Here is an 18453-nt window from a genome sequence, read left to right on the forward strand (position 1 = left end):
ATTTACCTTTAATACATACCGATGAAAAGTGAAAGTCAGCATGGGTCTTCATGAAAAGTAGCATTGTTGGAAGAGAGGACAGAGGATGGGGCTGGAAATCACTGACTAGTAACTGGCTTTGTAACCTCAGTCACAGTGTTTCATCTGTCAGAACCTCTGTTTTATTTTAATAAATTCAGTTACATGACCACCAAGGTCTCTCACATGCTCTTAACTTCTGCCATATCCAAGGAGCTTTCCAGAATCACACTGAAACCATTAGAATTAAAATAGCCTCTTAATTGTTGACCTTCCAGATACATAAATGTGTCTCATATATATTAATACAGTACCTGGAAACTTGCACCATTTATTTTTTCATCTCTCACATAGAAGCCTGGAAAGTCCCAATTTGGTAAGGCCCCAGCTAAAGTGTACTCTCATCCTCATGAATTTGTTTCTGCTTGCACTATATATAGTCCTCTATACTGTTAAACACCCTTATCAGTCCTAACTCTTAATTTGCAGAGCCTGGGCAAGAGTATGGTTTGGAGGCTCACATACCATGTGAGCCCAAATCTTTAAGTTCTAAATCAAGATAACAGACTACTATAAAATTATAAAAAATGTATTTTGGGGCACCTGGTGGGCTCAGTCAATGGAGCATGTGACTCTTGATCTCGAGGTTGTGAGTTTGAGTTCCACATTGGGTGTAGAGATTACTTAGGAGAAAAAAATTGGGGGGCATCTGGGTGACTCAGTGGGGGTTAAGCCTCTGCCTTCGGCTCAGGTCATGGTTTCAGGGTCTTGGGATCGAGCCCCGCATCCGGCTCTCTGCTCAGCAGGGATCCCGCTTCCTCCTCTCTGCCTGCCTCTCTACCTATTGATCTCTGTCCAATAAATAAATAAAATCTTTTTAAAAAAAAATCTTTAAAAAAATTTTTAAATGCATTCTGCTCTACCACCTTGACTGAAATAATGATCTGGAAGGCCAGGTTTAAATTTATAATTCTCAGACTTCCAGTGTTCTTAGCCAGGCCCTGTTCTCTTCCTATTCCCAGCTTCTTCACCCACCACACCAGAAGGGACCATGCGTGCACGCACCTAAGCACCTAAGTGTCCAAGCTTATGTCCACACCCCTTCTTGCAAATACTGATGTGTAATCAGCAGCCCTCCGCCCTCTGATCTAGGCAGACTTGTCCCCTTGATCTCATAGACTTCTTGCTCTTTGCAATAAGAGGAAGATCCTTCAAGGTCTGAGGGCAATTCGTTTATCCGTTATCAGTGCTTGATGATCTGTTTTCTCTCCTGAGTAATCAGCCATCCCCTTTCAATTAGGTCAGTCCTCCTGACTTTGAACTAGGAGAGAATTCCCACCACTATCACCAATTCCTGTTGGCTTCATCTCTGCTACCACTAAAACCATCCACTTGTATCCATGCCCATTGTTGGCACCCTATTCAAAGTACTATCTCTTCTCCCCAGGATGACTACACTGGCTTTTTTTTTTTTGTCATTTCTTTATATTCTTGTTTTCTCAAATCTGTTCTTCATTCTACCCAGAATGTTCTTCTTAAAAACCTAAAAACCTAAATATGATCATATCACTTCCCTAGCTTCAGACATGCCAGTAGCTTTCCTTGCTCTAAGAATAAAGCACAAATCCTTAATATGACCTACTTGACGCATCATGAACTAGTCTCTTCTTTTTTTTTTTTTTTAACATTTTATTTATTTGACAGACAGAGAGCACAAGTAGGCAGAGAGGCAGGCAGAGAGAGCGGGGGAAGCAGGCTCCCTCCTCCCTCCTGAGCAGAGCCCGATGCGGGGCTCAATCCCAGAACCCTGGGATCATGACCTGAGCTGATAGCAGAGGCTTAACCCACTGAGCCACCCTAGTCTCTTCTGCTGTATCAAGGTGAAAGCTCTTTAGTGTCTAGATTGCACTGTGCTATCTTTCAGCATAAGAATATTGCACATATTGGGGGGCACCTGGGTGGCTCAGTAGGTTAAGCCACTGCCTTCGGCTCAGGTCATGATCTCAGGGTTCTGGGATCGAGTACCGCATCGGGCTCTCTGCTCAGCAGGGAACCTGCTTTCCTCTCTCTCTGCCTGCCTCTGTCTACTGTGATCTCTTGCTGTCAAATAAATAAATTAAATCTTTAAAAAAAAAAAAAAAGAATATTGCACATATTGGGATGCCTGGGTGGCTCAGTGGGTTAAGTAGCTGCCTTCCACTGAGGTCATGATCCCAGCATCCTGGGATGGAGCCCTGCATAAGGCTCCCTGCTCAGCAGAGTGCCTGCTTCTCCCTCTCCTTCTGTCTCGTGCTCTGCCTACTTGTGTTCTCCTATCTCTCTGTCAAATAAATAAATAAATAAAATCTTGGGGTGGGGGGAGAATATTGCATGGATTGTTTCCACTACCTGAAATGCTTTTCTCTTTACCTGATGCTTATATGATGGTTTGCATAATGGAGGCAGATACCATGAATGCCTCCTATATTTCTAACCCGCATGCCTTGATGGGCAGTTGTATCATTCACTGCACTAGGAAACATTGGGGAAGAGTGACAAGTTTGGGCTACTGCTTGACATTGGACCTGATGAACATGAGGTGCCTATGAAAAAATCACATCCTTTGGATCTCAGCTCAAGCCAAGTCTCAGTTGTTTAGAAAAGCCTACCTTTTCTTCCCCATCAAGACTAGATTCATATCTTGTCTGTTCCTGCTCTCTTTATCCCCATTTCTTTCACTTTTGGTTGTTGTCAGCTCATTGATAATCTCTGCCTTTCTATTCCCTTTTCAATAACGACAGCTCTTTTGGAAACATACTACTATATATTCTGCTTCTCGATCTTGTTTGAAACTCAGAGGACAGTCTATACATTTGAAAGTTGTTCTCACTAAGCTGGGGATCACTTCCCCAATTCTACATCACTGAATTTCAAATTATTATTACTCTTTCAATATCATGCCAAAAGCCCTCCCTTCTATCAGATTTTTGTAGTATGGCTGTACCATCCTCCACCGACTTCCTGATGATTTTGCCACACTTAATGAAGACTTTGATACTTTTTTCAAGTTCATCCCCTCTACTCTTCAGCCAACATTTTAACCTCAGTGTCCATGCTAATGAGCTGTGCAATATTTTTGCCTCTGTTTCTTCTTGGAGTTGAATTTCCATTCCATTTCAGTCACAAATTGTAGTGGACCTTCCTTGATCCTTTTCATTGCCCTTCCATCTCTGAAATCCTAAACTACAATGTTTTAATATTCAGGGTCCTTACCCCTCTATACCATGCCCTTGTCCTTTGACCTAAGGAGAACTGCAGGCGCTAGATCTTTCTTTTTCACCTAATTATGATTGCCAAATAAAATATAGGATTCCCAGTTAAATTTGAATATCATATAAACAATGAATAAATTTTTAGTATAAGTCCCATACAGTATTTGGGACATATTTATACTAAAATAACTATTTACATTTATATATATATATTTTTTTTTCTTTGTTTATTTGAAATTCAAATTTAGGGGCTTTCGGGTGGCTCAGTTGGTTAAGCATCTGCCTTCAGCTCAGGTCATGATCCTTGGGGTCCTGGGATCAAGCCCTGCTCAGCAGGGAGCCTGCTTCTCCCATTCCCTCTGTCCCTTTACCCCCTCCCCGCCCACACTTTGTGCTTTCTCTCTCAAATAAATAAAATCTTTTAAGAAAGAAATTCAAATTTAACCGGATGTCCCTTCTTAATTTTCTCAACATATCTGACAGCCCTACACTAATCTATCCTTTCTGTACTTTCTTCACTATCAGACCTAGAGCCTATGGTATGTAACTGGTACCAAATACTTGCTAGAGTCGCAATTCCTCAAACTAATTTTCTTCACCTCTATGCTCCTGGTAACCCCTCTACTTGCTCTTTGTATCCCGGCTCCTGAGCATTGCTGCTTTTTTTCGATTTAAGTGTCAATGATTCTTAGGTGTATGTCACTGCTCTTGATCTCACTTTGCACCCTTCTGTGTGATATTATGCATCACAGTGTCTTCTGATAGCTCATGAATGCTGACTCTTCCCACATTCCCTCCTGCCTTAACCTTGCACCTGATTATTGACTCTTTTCCAGATGCCAGGTGGATGTAACCACAAGCACCTCAGTTCATGCCACCCATGCCCATCCTCCCATGTGTCATCTGCTACATTCCTTATCGTTCAAGCTACAAACTGGTAATCTTCTTTGACTTCTTTTTTTCCCTCAGCCTCCACATTCAATTAGTTACTATCTCTAGTCAGTTTCTCTTCATTCTTGCTGCTGCTTCCTGCCTTCACGCCTCAGGTCTCAGGTCGCTTGAGCTTTGTCGATGATTTATTTCCTTACTGACTGGTCTCTCTGCCTTCAGTCTTCCATCTTCTGAACTGTCCTCCATGCTGCTACCAGAATTGTATTTCTAAAATGTAAACCTGACTATGCTTCAGTCTCTTCAGTAGTTCCCTTTTGCATGTGGAATAAAAGTCACACTTTTGGTGTAGATATAAGCCATTCTTGATATATAACCCCAGCACTCCTATCTTTCTCACTTTCCTACAGCTTCCGTCTCTTTCATCCATTCTGAACCATTGTAATTCCCAAAAGAGTTGTACTCTGTGTCGCTGTGTGCATTCTCTGTTCTCTGCCTGGAATATAATACTAAAGTCTACTTAACCTTCAAGATTTAGTTCAAAAATCTCCCTTGTGTTGTGCTCCTGACTTCTCAATCAAAATCTAGTCATGCCTTTGTGCCATCATCATTCTGCATAGGATCATTTAACACACTGGTCTCTGCTTCTAGCCTGTGAGCTCCTCTACAGCAGGGATAATACTGTTTATATTTATGTGCCCCATATTTGGTATATGATCACTGCTCAATAAATGCATGTTGAAAAGAAGTATATAAAGTGCAGGTTTGTAATATTTACAGTAAGACGGGGACCCACAGTTACAAACAGGAATGCCAAATGGTCTTGAAAGGCTAACAAGTAATAAAATAAGGCAGGATAAATGTAATATAATAGGAAGTGGTGATGACCGGAAAACTGGGAATACTTGCTTTACCTACAAGATACATTTGCTTCTCAGCTCTAGCTGATTGTTTTATATGAAAATGAAGGGGACCAACCTGCTAACTCTCTAGATTTTTTTTAATGGAAGTTTCCTAAGAAGCTGTGTAAGCCAAACAAAACTTATCTGTGGGTCATGTAACCCAGTCTGACTTCTGATCTAGAAAACAATAGCTCAGTTTAGGTCAGGTACCTTTGGAGGGTTTTGTTTGTTTGTTAATCCACAGCCCTACCTTTGTCAGTTGCTGGAATAGATGCTAAGTAAATAAAAATGGTCCTTGAGCAACACAGGTGTCAACTGTGTGGGTCCACTCATATGTGGATTTTTTCCCCATAAATACGGTGAAATACTATAAATGTATTTTCTCTATCTTAGGATTTTCTTCATAAGTTTCTTTTTTATAGCTTACTTTTTTATAAGAATACAATATATAATACATACAATATACAAAGTATGTGTTAGTTGACTGTTAGCGTTAAGGCTTCTAGTCAACAGTAGACTATTAGTAATTAAGTTTTGGGGGAGTCAAAGGTTGTATGCAGATTTTTGACTACACACTGCATTGTTCGGGGGTCAACTTAGACTTCCATCCATAATAAATGTTTGTTAGCAGTGCTTTGAGCTGACCTCTACAAGTCTTAGAATCTGCTTTCTCTATACATGATGACGTCCAATATTCCTGAGCTGAACTACATTTTCACTCTATTTCACTCTACAAATACACTATCCCCTGGCCTTGTCCATGTTCCTGACACCCTTGGATAAAGGTCCTTGTGCTCTATAAAACCCTGTATGAACCTTAAAGACATCTCTTTTACCCATCTGGTTCAGACATCTCAAAGTCCTGCCTCTACCACATTGACCGGCTTATCTTTATGTATATTTCTGACTTGAGTTATGGCTTATAAAGGGTGGTTCTGCGCTTTGGGAAAGCCTGACCTTTTTAGCTAGTGTGTTGTCAGTTCTAATTTAGTCTACATCTAGTACGGGGGCCAGCAAACTTGATTTTAAAGGATCAGGTAGTAAATATTTTAGGCTTTGCAGACCACATGGTCTTCCTAGCAACTACTGCTAGTTGCAGAAAAGCAGCCATAGACAGCATGTAAACAAAGGGGGTGACTGGGAGAGAATTATCTGTTAAATTCAACTGCCAATTGGATGTCTCAAAAAACATTTCAGATTTATCATACAGTTTCTTCTCACAATATTTTATAGGTTTCTCCTCTCCTCAAGCATTATTAAATGGTAGAAACCCTCAAGTTTCAGGGCTCCCGGGTGGCTCAGTGGGTTAAAGCCTCTGCCTTCAGCTCAGGTCATGATCCCAGGGTCCTGGGATCAAGCCCGCATCGGGCTCTGCTAGGTAGGGAGCCTGCTTGCCCCTCTCTCTCTCCTTGCCTCTCTGCCTACTTGTGATCTCTGTTAAATAAATAAATAAAATCTTGAAAAAGGAAAAAACCTCAAGTTTCAATTCAAGGACCCTTTTTTCTGCCTCACATTATTCTTTTTCCTGGTCAACCTCAAAAATGCCATAACTTTAATAGATTGTTTTATAGTAACAGCTCCCCAATGGACACTTCTAAAGCTGACTGCTCCTCTATGTTTGCGACGTGACTACTCTGCATCTTCCACATTTATGTCAAAAACACCTCACATGCAACATGTCTTTGGCAGAGATGGCTAGTGTATGTTTGCCCCCCTTCTTCCTTACTGTCTGAACCTTTATTTCATTTAGTTTGCTATGTGCCTAGTTTAAATTAAAAAAAAAAAAATAGCCTACCCCACCTCCCTTACTCTTGAAGATGCCAGTGATGTGGTGGGAGTCTTAGGGTAAGGTTTTCAGGAAGCTCCTTTAGGGGTGGGAAGAGGCACTTGGCCTATTTTCCCTTCCCTCTTTCTCTACTGCCTGGAACTTGGATAAAGGAAAAAAAGAAAGGGCAATAACTAGTCAAGATTGAAAACTCTCAGCCTATAGATACTTTTTTTTTTTTTTTTTTGATTCAACACTTTAGGTGAGTTGAATTCTCACCTCTTAACTAGTAATACAGTTTTCCAATAAATATGAGCCAACTACTTGCTCAACCACAATCTTCTTTCCAGCTTGAGTGTATACTCAAGTTTAGCAGAAGGAGAGCAAAGTAGGGGAAAGAAGTTGAAAATTGCAAGGGAGGGAGTGGCCCACAGTTTAAAGGCTTCATTAAAGAGCCAGGAGGAACCACAAAGCAGAAAGAAGATATGAATATAGGGAGCCGAATAGAGTAAATAGAAAACATCCATAAATGTCTCTTTTGGAGTTAATTTTGTTGCCAGAACTTTTATATGGAAGGACATCAGATCATTTTTTTTTATTATTATCGTTTTTGTAAGATTTTATTTATTTAACAGACAGAGATCACAAGTAGGCAGAGAGGCCGGCAGAGAGAGGAAGAAGCAGGCTCCCCACTGAGCAGAGAGCCCGATGCAGGGCTCAATCCCAGGACCCTGGGATCATGACCCGAGCCGAAGGCAGAGGCTTTAACCCACTGAGCCACCCAGGCACCCCAACATCAGATCATTTTAGAACGGGATAGGAAGCCTATAAAATGTATGGCAGGAGCTTTATTCAATGTTGTAAAGCTCTAAAAAGAAAATCATATTTTGTTCTCTTGAGTTCTCTAGGAAGAAGGAGCTATTTTAACTAATAGAGGGTAAAGTATATTATAACCTTGAAACCTAGGTGTGGCAAAGAGGTATAAAAAAAAATGATAAACTCATAGAATGTCTGGATTGAAAAACCAATCTGTACCCAATTTGTGAACTTTCTTTACCACATACCCTTTCCTTTCTTCTTGAACAGGAGCACTTTGCCTCCAGAATAACTGTTCTCTGCTTCATAGTTTCAGCCACACCATCAGACTACCACTGTGGGTAGAAATACAGTATTTACTGAGTGCCTTATATAAGCCTCATGTTTGTGGACATTTCACTTCATCCCATGCTTTGAAAAGTTTTCCAAGGCACTTTTTTTTTTTTTTTAAAGATTTTATTTATTTATTTGACAGAGATCACAAGGAGGCAGAGAGGCAGGCAGAGAGAGAGGAGGAAGCAGGTTCCCTGCTGAGCAGAGAGCCCGATGTGGGGCTCGATCCCAGGACCCTGGCTGGGATCATGACCTGAGCCGAAGGCAGAGGCTTTAACCCACTGAGCCACCCAGGCGCCCCTCCAAGGCACTTTTCAAAACTGAATTGGAATTCCACATTCATTCTGAACCTCAAACCAGTTTTCTTTCTAATATGTCCTATCTTGCAAGGGGAAGCAGAAGTCTAAAGATCAAAATTTTAAATTCAAACATTCACTGGGCCTTTTTAGAAGTTTCAGTTCATTTAATTGCTATATTCAGAAAATAGGCATTCCAGAAAGATGCAGTATTTCTTAGGGCACTGGTGCTTTTGAATAGGCCAGAGATTACTTCTAGGGGAAGAAAAGAATAGGCCAAGATTACTTCTAGGGAAAGGAGTGAGATTGGGAGAGTATCCCACTCTCCCACTATACGCCTATAGACACAGTGGCCTCAGCTTCCAGAGACACTTTATAATTCAGATGCCCAGAAAAACTCTGGGTAACCTCAACATCCTGAAGCAGGTCTCACAGATTCGAAGGGTGAGGGGGTGGACCCACAGTTAGAAGAAAACAGTTTTGTGCAAATACTGCACCTAGAGCCAGGAAATTATAAAGCTACGACTATCACGAAGTTATCTTTTCATTATTTTAGTTTCACAGATTTTACTTTGAAAAGCTCTTCTGTATTATTTATTTATTTATTTTTAAAAGATTTTATTTATTTATTTGACACAGAGAGATCACAAGTAGGCAGAGCAGCACACAGAGAGAGAGCACGGGGGAAGCAGGGTCCCTACTCAGCTGTGGGGCTCGATCCCAGGACCCTGAGATCATAACCTGAGCTGAAGGCAGAGGCTTAACCCACTGAGCCACCCGGGCGCCCCTGTATAATTTATTTACAGGGCCATGAAATAATACATATCTTGCCTTAGATTCACATGCTGGCTCCTCTTTCCTCAGATGTATAAGTATTTATTATCTTTGATTGAAAAATAGATGTAACATTAAACAGCTAAAGAACCATCAAATAAAAAAAAAAAAAAAAAAAGAACCATCAAATAAATCACTGCTTCTGAAGTTAACTTTCAAATCTAACTCAAGCTATAATTAAATCTGCTTACATTTGTAATGCCTGTTCTTTTTTTTTTTTTAAGATTTTATTTTTAACTAATCTCCACACCCAACATGGGGCTTGAACTCACAACTACAAGACCATGACTGGCAGGCTCCACCAGCTGAGCCAGCCAGATGCCTCTGTAATTCCTATTCTTAGGATTTGAATCCTGATCTTCGCCTATATTTAATTTTAATGCGTGAAAAATTCTAAGTTCTTTATTATTGTTACTGGGAGTTTTACATCTGTTAGATAAAGCAGACAGAAAAAGGAAGGTATAGATCTGGTCCCTGGAAACCTTGAATACCAAGGCACAAAACCTGGGATCAAAGTTTGCCATATTCAACCTTGCCAACATAGATGTACAAGTCCAAGTGCCAAAGAGGAGAAACTCTCTTTTTGTAAAGTTGTTGTAACTTGGGTGGAGTTTGCCTTAAGGCTTAATCTTGCCACCCAAGTTCACAAATACTAGCAGTGTCCCTTGTTCATCACCTTGGTCTAGGTCAGAAGTGTGAGGAGTATGGACGTTCAGTCTCTTCAACCTATTCACGGTGAACTGTCAATACAGAGGCACAGGTATTAGAGTTCTAAATACCAAGGGAAGTGCTTCAGTGATGATCACAGGAAAATAAGCCCAAAATAATGCAACACCAATGTAAACAACAGGTATATGGTCATAATGTGTGGTACTCATAAATGAATAAATAACTTAGCTGAGATTCAGTACTACTTCTGATACTTCAGTTAGAGGTATTAAACAGAAAAGGACAAATATATTAGTGGCAAATGATACAGATTTGTTTGAAGATATGAAGGACATCATTTTTTCTATTGGCATACTAATAATATCTTTTATCCCTCTATAAGTAAAACTATAAATCCTACTTATATCAACTCACATTGCCTCTTCTGCCCCCCAGAATAATCTCTCATGTTTATGATGATGTGTTTAATAATTTTTTTAAAAGGGTTTTTTTGCTGATCATTGATATTATTTTCTACAGTTTCTTTATTCCTTGGTTTACTACCACTTAAACTAGAGGTACTTCTTTTACTACGTTTTATGGATTCTCTTTTTCAGTTTATTTTCAAATAATTATTAGTCCATTTTTTCTTATTTTCCGTGTACATTGTGTTCAGTTAGCAAATGCTTATTTTTTTTAAGTTTTTATTTATTTCAGTAATTTCTATACCCAATGTGGGGCTCAAGCTCACAACCTCAGATTGAATTGCCAGGCACCCTGAGTTAGCAAATACTTACTAAGCATGATCCCAGACAGTAGGCTAAGTTCTGGAACACAGCAGTAGACAAGGCAGACATGGTCCCTGTCGTCATGTAGCAAACCTTCCTTTCTAGTCACAAGATACATTTCCAATAAGCCTTTCATTGATGCTTCGTTATTCAAGACTGTCGTCTCATTTGTTACTCATTTATTCATACAACAAACAGTATTGAGTATCTCTGTGTAGCTAGCATAGCATGACAATATAATTAAGAAAACAGACATAACAGGGGCGCCTGGGTGGCGTCAGACTCTTGATTTCGGCTCAGTTCTTGATCTTAGGGTCATGAGACCGACCCTCACATGGGGCTCTGTGCTCAGGGCAGAGTTTGCTTGTCCCTCTCCTACTTCTCCCTTCTCCTCCCACCACTCATGTGCTCTCTCTCTCTCACTGTCTCTCTCTCTCTGCCTCTAAATTAAAAAAAAAAAAAAAAAAAAAAAAGAGGGGCACCTGGGTGGCTCAGTGGGTTAAGCCTCTGCCTTCGGCTCAGGTCATGATCTCAGGGTCCTGGGATCGAACCCTGCATCGGGCTCTCTGCTCAACAGGGAGCCTGCTTCGCCCTTTCTCTCTGCCTGCCTCTCTGCCTACTTGTGATCTCTCTCTCTCTGTCAAATAAATAAATAAAATCTAAAAAAAAAAAAAAGAGAGAGAGAGAGAGGCATAACCGGTAAATTCTAGCAGTGTGGTTAAAATAATGCAGTGGTAGCATGAACTATGTATGTGGAAGATAGGAAAGGTAGATTAACAGCTCTAGCTGGAGAAACAGAAAAGAGCATCCTGGAGAAGATAATATTCAAGCCGATTAAAGATTAGTAGACAAAGAAGATGGAGAAGGACTTTTGAGGCTGAGGAAGGAACATTTGGAAGAAGATAAGGAGCCATATGTTAAATGTGATACTCTCTGTATAACATCAAGTATAAAGGACATGAACTATCATAAAAGGAAAGGAGCTTCTCAAATGGGCTAAGGCCAGATTGTGAAAGGTGTTTGCGACTACCTTAGCATGCTGAAGAGTCAGTGAACACATCTTATTACTAACTTAAGGGCTTTAATGAGGAAGAGTGAAAAATGTTCATGTAACTGTGTTTCACTTCCTGCTAATTGCTCATGGTTTCACCATGTACTGCTTCCTGACTTTTGCTGAATAGTTCTGCCTGTCATGTAAGACTCGTTTACCTTTTGACTATCTATGTGATACTTAAACACCCATTCCAGTTATCACAGCTTTATTATTATTATTATTCATTTAGAGAGAGGGATGGGGAAGGATGAGAGTCCAAGCAGGCTCCAGGACCAGCACAGAGCTCACTGCAGAGCTGATCTCATGACCCAGAGATCATGACCTGAGCTGAAACCAAGAGTCAGATGCTTAACAGGCTGAGCCACCCAGGCACCCCTTACAGCTTTTTGCAAACCAAATAATAATAGGAAAAATTTGAAATTCTGAAATTAGATTTATTTTTGCTCTCACTAAAAAACTGTTGAAAAAAAAAACTGTTGGAATTTAAAGTGTCATATTCACTTTACAGAACTAATGTCTTTGTTTAGCTGTCTAATTTATATTCCTATTTATGACTTTTTTTAATTTGAAAGCATAAAAATACTTTGAAAGTAAAATCATTAAATACTTTGACATTGGTTGTAAAATAGTATTTAGGTAGCTGCTTCTTTCTTTTACTCTATTTTTAAAAGTTAAAAGTCTATTTTGAAGAGATATTTGCCACACATATAGATGCCAAAGGAGGGGGAAATGGTTTAAAATACTGTTAAACTAAAGCCAATGAAATGTAAACCAATGTTTATACTTATAGGAGGGATCAAGTCAATACTTAACCCACTCTCAAAAAGGAAAATCTTGAAAGAGGACTGTTCGTGGTGTTAAAGTAAGACTTTCCTTTATTTCAAGAAGCATGTATTAAGCACTTTGTGCCAAACTCCATTTTAGCCACTGGAAATATAAATATGAATAAAACACAGTTCCTGCTCTCAGTAGACTTGTTATCAGGTGAAATGTTAAGTTGAACCGCATGAATTTGCTTTGGTTTTTTTAGGTCAAAATGATCAAATGCCAGCACAGCCTACCACGTGTAGGTGAACAGAGATTTGCCATGATAGAGACAGGAACAAGGTTCTCTATGCACCAAGGTCCTTCATCCTACCCAGAACACTCAGTGAAAGCTTCCCAAAGGAAATGACATTTGAGCTGAGTTTTAGAAAATGATTGGGAGTTCACTGTGCGTTTACAGGAAGCAAAGAGAATGAGGGCATTCCAGAAATAGGAAACAGCATGTGCAGAGTCGTTGAACCGAGAATGAGCCTTGCACATGTGGGAATCTGCAAATAGTTCAGACAGGTTGGAATGCCAGATACGTTGGGGGTGACAGGAGACGAGGCAGGTAAAGTATCAGAGGGCAGAGGGTTGGGTGTGTTAAGCCAAAGAGCTTGATTTTATCCGTGAGATGGGTGAGTTATGTGTAAGCCAGAGAGGCTGCAAGACTTAATCTGTCAGGGTTCAGAAAGAAAATATTACCATTTATATATTTACCTTTGCCTTATCTTTTTATTTTCAAATTAAACTGGTTATTATGTATGTAATTCCTAATGCAGTAGTGGACGTAAATAATTTATGAATAAGTAAATACACACACGTATTATGGTGTGTTATGGGTTGAATTTTGTCCTTCCACAATTCATGTTGAAGTTCTAACCCCTAGTCTCTCAGAATATGACTTTTTTTTTTTTAAAGATTTTATTTATTTATTTGACAGAGAGAGATCACAAGTTGGGCAGAGAGGCAGGCAGAGAGAGAGGAAGGGAAGCAGGCTCTCCGCTGAGCAGAGAGCCCGATGTGGGACTCCATCCCAGGACCCTGAGATCATGACCTGAGCCGAAGGCAGCGGCTTAACCCACTGAGCCACCCAGGCACCCAACTTTTTTTTTTTTTTTTTTAAGATTTTAGTTATTTATTTGACAGAGAGGGAACACAAGCAGAGTCAATGGGAAAGGGAGAGCAGGCTTCCTGCTGAGCAGGGAGCCCAATGCGGGGCTCCATCCCAGGATTCTGGGATCATGACCTGAACCAAAGGCAGATGCTTAATGACTGAGCCACGCAGGCATCCCTCAGAATATGACATTATTTAGAAATAGGGTCCTTGCAGATGTAGGTAGTTAAGATGAGATCACACCAGAGTAGTATGGGCCCCTAATCCAATACAATTGGTGTCCTTATAAAATAGAGCATATGACATATGAAAATGAAGGCAGAGATTGGATTAATGCTTCTACAAATCAAGGAAGTCCAAGATGGCCAACGTACCCTCAGAAGCTGTGGGAGAAGCATAAAACAGATCTTTCTCTCACAGCCGTCTGAAGGAACCATTCATGCTGATACCATGGTCATGGATTCTAGCCTCCAAAATCGTGAGATGCTTTTCTGTTGTTAAAGCCATCCAGTTTGTGGTACTTTGTTATGGCAGCCTTTGAAAACTAATACATGGTGCATGGTCAGAAAGTTTGGAGACCCCAGTTACAGAATGAGAGCCATTGAAGAGTTGGTTTATTTTTTTTTTTTTTTAATTTTTTAGAGTATTTTTTTTTTTTAAAGATTCTATTCATTTATTTGACAGAGAGAGATCACAAGTAGGCAGAGAGGCAGGCAGAGAGAAAGAGGAGGAAGCAGGCTCCCCGCCGAGCAGAGAGCCCGATGCGGGACTCGAACCCAGGACCCTGAGATCATGACCTGAGCCGAAGGCAGCGGCTTAACCCACTGAGCCACCCAGGCGCCCTAGAGTATTTTTTTTTAAAGATTATTTATTTATTTATTTGAGAGAGAGACAGTGAGAGAGAGCATGAGCAAGGAGAAGGTCAGAGGGAGAAGCAGACTTCCCATGGAGCTGGGAGCCTGATGTGGGACTCGATCCTGGGACTCCAGGATCATGACCTGAGCTGAAGGCAGTCGTCCAACCAACTGAGCCACCCAGGCGCCCCGAAGAGTTGGTTTATGTTTAAGAGTCCACATTACATATGTCCTGTCTTTATGTAGTCTCTGTATTTAATAATTTATTTTAACTTAAAGAGATTTCTTAGCTTCTCAGTACTTTATTTCTTAAACCCAGTATAGTTGGAAAACCATCTGTTCACATTTGTGTTTGGTGTAGTTTTTGTTAGAGGAAGAAGGAACTGGGAAATATTTGACCTTTAGTTCAAAACAGGGTGGTGATAAGCAACAGTTTTAGGGGGAAAAATTTATGTTTAAGAACCCCATTAGGCAGGGGCGCCTGGGTGGCTCAGTGGGTTAAGGCCTCTGCTTTCGGCTCAGGTCATGATCCCAGGGTCCTGGGATCGAGCCCCGCATCGGGCTCTCTGCTCAGCGGGGAGCCTGCTTACTCCTCTCTCTGAATGCCTCTCTGCCTACTTGTGATCTCTGTCTGTCAAATAAATAAATAAAATCTTTGAAAAAAAAAAAAAAACATATAAGAACCCCATTAGGCAGAAGTGGAGCCAAAATCAGAAATAGGGCCCTACCAACAGAATTCATAGCTGTGAATAGGCTGATCATCGGTGCAGGGAGGACTGTAGCCAATGCATGTATTATTCTGGCTATCTTAATCTTCAAGTGCTAAAGACAAGCAGTCTTTTTGTACAAGTTACACGTTAGTTATGTGCCTGAGTTTCCAAAGTAGTATAACTGAGACAGTGTTCAAGGCCACACCTTAAACTCAATGTATGTCTTTGCAACCTGTGTGTGGGTCTGCAAAATCCAGAAGTCAGCAGTGCATTAATTAGTATATTACTTAATATTAACTAATATATTAATATAAAACCAGGTCAGTAATATATTAATTAACATATTAATAAATTATTGTGTTTATAAACAAAATATATTTACATATTAATACAATTAACATATATAAATACTTTTGTATATTTTTGTTATTTTAGGTCTTTGTAGGGTATGAAATATTTGATCATTTCTGGTCTTATTTATGCAAGTCAACTAAAGCATTTTGAAGTACTAATACTTTTCTGAAAATTCAGATGTATTTGTAATAGCTCTGTCATCCTTTAGACAAATAGCTGTTGGACTTTTTAAAGTAATAGAACCCTTTCTTAAACTTCTTTGTGGAACCCCAATATGCTATAACTGCATTAACAGTTTACCCATCATAGAGGACTGGCCATTTGTAAAAGCATACCTTAATGTTTTAAATCTTTTTTCTTACATCTAGTCTGGAAGTTCTATATTTTGTGGATATATTTTCAATATTCACTGAAATTTGCTAGCAGAATGAGAAGAAATTTATGTAGGAGAGAATAATAAATATGCTGCTGACCTCTGATCATAGAGCTTGTGCTTGGCATAGCTTTCCAGTAGTGGAACCACATTTATAAGGACCCATCCGGGGCACCTGGGTGGCTCAGTGGGTTGAAGCTTCTGCTTTCGGCTCAGGTCATGATCCCAGAGTCTAGGATCGAGCCCTGCATCGGGCTCTCTGCTCAGTGGGGAGCCTGCTTTCCTTCCTCTCTCTCTGCCTGCCTCTCTGCCTACTTGTGATCTCTGTCTGTCAAATAAATAAATAAAATTTAAAAAAAAAGAAAAGAAGAAGAATAGCCAAAATAATTGATTTTTTTTAAAGATTTTATTATTTATTTGACAGACAGAGATCACAAGTAGGCAGAGAGAGAGAGGAGGAAGCAGGCTCCCTGCTGAGCAGAGAGCTCGATGTGGGGCTCGATCCCAGGACCCTGGGATCATGACCTGAGCTGAAGGCAAAGGCTTTAACCCACTGAGCCACCCAGGTGCCCCTAGCCAAAATAATTGAAAAGCAGATCACTGCCCCCTTCTCTTCCCCCTCTCCATTCTTAAGTCACTTACAGAACTGGTAGAAAGTTACCTACTTTGAGTTCTAGGATACCCATCTTCTCACTGCCTTGACTTTGATAGGACCTGATCCTTCCCAATCCTGAGGCACTCCTGACCTCTGCAGAGCAGAGCGGCTGTCCTTTGGCTGTTTCTCCCTCAGCATATTCTGTACTATACTGTCTCTTGCTCTCTTTCTTCAGGAGCTGTTCCTCTCTTCTAGAAATATAAGTTCTGTGCCATACTCTTCATGTAGTCTTACACCATTTTAAAAAAATTCCTTTAGGGGCCCCTGGGTGGCACATTCAGTAAGGTGTCTGACTCTTGGTTTCAGCTCAGGTCATGATCTCAAGGTTGTGGGATGGAGACATGGGTTGGGCTCTGTGCCCAGTAGGGAATCTGCTCATCCTTTTCCCTCTGCTCTGCCACACCCTCTGTGTGTGCATGCTGTCTCTCTTAAATAAGTAAATAAAATCTTTTTTAAAAAATAAGAAATTCTTTTATTATCATTGTATTGGGGCCTCCTCAAAGGAGAAGGGCTAAATATGCACCGTTAGTGAGCCAGCTTGTACCAGAAACAGTAACACAACATGTATAATCATTTGTACAAGCATATCACATTTGGAAAAGAGAGAAAAGTAAACATCTATAATTGTACCACACTAACACAAACCCACTGATCCATTTTTTTATACATTTATTCATTCCTGCAAGTCACCAGATTATTTACTAAGTACCTATTTTAGTAGTAATCACCCGGCTTTCTAGGGAATTAAGATCTAATAAGGGAATTGTGACTCGGTAGAAATAACCATGAAAATACCACTATTTTGGTATTTTTTATTGGATCCTAATCTTATTATGTCTTTTTAGTACATTGCAACTATACGGTCTATTCAATCTTACATTCTTTATTTTACTTTTAATTTACCTCACAGTGGTAGTGACAAGAGAGGTGCAAAACTGTTTATTCTTGCCTGTGAAGAATGAGATTCTGTTATCTATTTTTTTAAATATATTATTTAAAAGATTTTATCTATTTATGGCAGAGAGAGATAGCAAGAGAAGGAACACAAGCACAGGGGAGCTGGAGAGGGAGAAGTAGGCTCCCCACTGAGCAGGGAGCCCGATATGGAGCTCAATATGGGTTTCAATCCCAGGACACCAGGATCAAGACACGAGCTGAAGGCAGATACCTAACGACTGAGCCACCCAGGTGTCCCAGGATTCTGTTATCTTTAACCTGAGTCTGTAGTTCACATAGCAGGCTCTGTTCCTTTTCTCCTTCACAGTTGCCTTTCAACTGGGTCATCAGCTGTGGGCAGACAGGTACTTCTTACTGCCCAGTAGTCTTCAGTGAAGGTGCCAGTAGAGCTCACTCTTGCCAAATTGGGGGGTGGGGCAGAATAGGCACCAGTTTGGGAAAAGGATCAGCCCTGGTCTATCTACTTCAGTTCCTTACAGATAAGCATGCGAACAGATGACAGAGGTCTCATGACTTAAGCTGTAAGACAGTGATCCTGTGGGCATTTCCTCGTTTTCTGACTTGATTCTTCTTGCCTTATTTCTCCCTCCCTCTCTTCCTTCCTTTCACAGTCTTCATCTTTTACCTCTTCTCCTCCCAGATTTTCACAAAAGACTGCTTGTTTTTTGTTGTTTTTATTTTTTTTTTTCTTCCTGAAATGCCACCTCTCCCCATGGAAAAAATAAAGGCCTAGTTCATCTGATCCTTTCCTGTGTCTTCCAGATTTCATAGACTCTGGGCCACCTGGGTGGCTCAGGTGGTTAAGCGTCTGCCTTTGGCTCAGGTCATGATCCCAGGGTCCTGGGATGGAGAGCCCTGCATTGGGCGCTTTGCTCAGCAGAGAGCCTGCTTCTCCCTCTCCCTTTCCTGCTTCCCCTGCTTGCACATGCTCTCTATGTCAAATAAATGAAAGCTTAAAAACAAACAAATTTCATAGTGTCAGGTATCCATTTGAGGTTTAGAGCTTTAGCCCTTACCTGGTTTCTGCTCTCTGTGT

General features: G+C 40.5%; 1 long non-coding RNA gene across 1 annotated transcript in view; it reads left to right on the forward strand.

Moving 5' to 3' along the window:
* Window positions 1-18453, forward strand: part of LOC309844734 — a 134085-nt gene that overhangs the window by 1148 nt on the left and 114484 nt on the right. The window lies entirely within an intron of this gene.

Source organism: Mustela nivalis (genome assembly GCF_964662115.1).
Source record: "Mustela nivalis genome assembly, chromosome: 12".
In the NCBI taxonomy this organism is placed as follows: domain Eukaryota; kingdom Metazoa; phylum Chordata; class Mammalia; order Carnivora; family Mustelidae; genus Mustela; species Mustela nivalis.